This window comes from Trichosurus vulpecula, chromosome 7 (genome assembly GCF_011100635.1).
Source record: "Trichosurus vulpecula isolate mTriVul1 chromosome 7, mTriVul1.pri, whole genome shotgun sequence".
Lineage (NCBI taxonomy): Eukaryota > Metazoa > Chordata > Mammalia > Diprotodontia > Phalangeridae > Trichosurus > Trichosurus vulpecula.
In genome coordinates, this window is record NC_050579.1 from 174,933,445 (window position 1) to 174,934,627 (window position 1,183).

The 1,183-nt window shown below is 40.5% G+C and overlaps 1 pseudogene; it reads right to left on the reverse strand.

Moving 5' to 3' along the window:
* Positions 1 to 471: 471 nt before the first annotated feature.
* Positions 472 to 713, reverse strand: LOC118856044 (annotated as a pseudogene).
* Positions 714 to 1,183: the final 470 nt, after the last annotated feature.

Genomic DNA, 1,183 nt, shown 5'->3' on the forward strand with positions numbered 1-1,183 from the left:
TTTTTCCTCCCTTTTGTTTCCTGGCTTCTCTGTTATGAGCAGTATGTTGAAGAAGGTGTGGGGGTGAGGAGTGGGGGGGGGGACATGGAAAAAACCTCTTAAGGAAGTGGGATATTGGATGAGGCTTGCAAGAAATCAGGGAATTCTGGCAGAGAAGAGGAAGAACATTCCAGACATGAGGGTAGCCAGTGAAAATTCACTTATATGGGAGATGGAGTGTCATGTGTGAGGGATGGCTAGAAGGCCAATGTGTGGAATATGTAGAATGTAGTAAAGTGTAAGAAGACTGGAAGAGTTAAGTCTGTGAAAGGCTTTAAATAAATGCCAGAGGATTTTTTTAGAAAATCTGATCCTGGAAGTAATAGGGAGCCACTGGAGTTTATTGAGGAAGAAAGAACATGTTCATATCTGTCTTTTAGAAAAATTAGGTTTTTGAATATATCATAGAAAGCTTTATTAGACCATAACTCTTGCAGAAGAAAACACAGCAAATCTTTTATTTCAATATGGTGTCACCTCGGGCTTCTTCCAATTTCTGCTGAGCCTTCTTCAATTCTTCCTCTTTCTTTTTTGGCTCTGCCGCTAGCTTCCATTCTTTTTCTGCCCGTGGCTTTAGACAAGCATAGCGCTTCAAACCGTAGACCATACCCAAGAGCAGGGGTGAATACCATCCTGCCTTGATGAGGCGGGGAGACATTCACAGGTGGCACCATTTTTTTCACTCGAAAAGTAGTTCTGATAGCTGAATGGAGGCATGGAATGAGCTAAGAAAACAATTTAAAAAATTTATATCGGTTACATTCACCATTAGCAACATGAAAATACTGATATTTTAAAATCGTGAAGAAATTAACAAATGGTGGATGCAGCAGATACTATATTGATAGTGTCCAGAGAACTAGAAGAAAAATGGTTAAACTATCTGAGTCTTTCATTCCAAGATCCTTATTTGCTCGTTGGCTATCTTCTTCTTTGCTTTTGGCACCTTCCCAAAAAGACCTCATTAAGGACCTTAATACTTCTTCCTACCTACCTCTCTACACCTTTCTACTCAAGGAGCTCCAATGGAGCTACTCCGAGGAGTACCTCATGTTCCTGACATTCATTTATTCTGCATATATTTGTCGAGAGCCAACTATGTGTGTGGTAACTTCCTTTTGGCCAAGCAAAATTCACCGGTCCT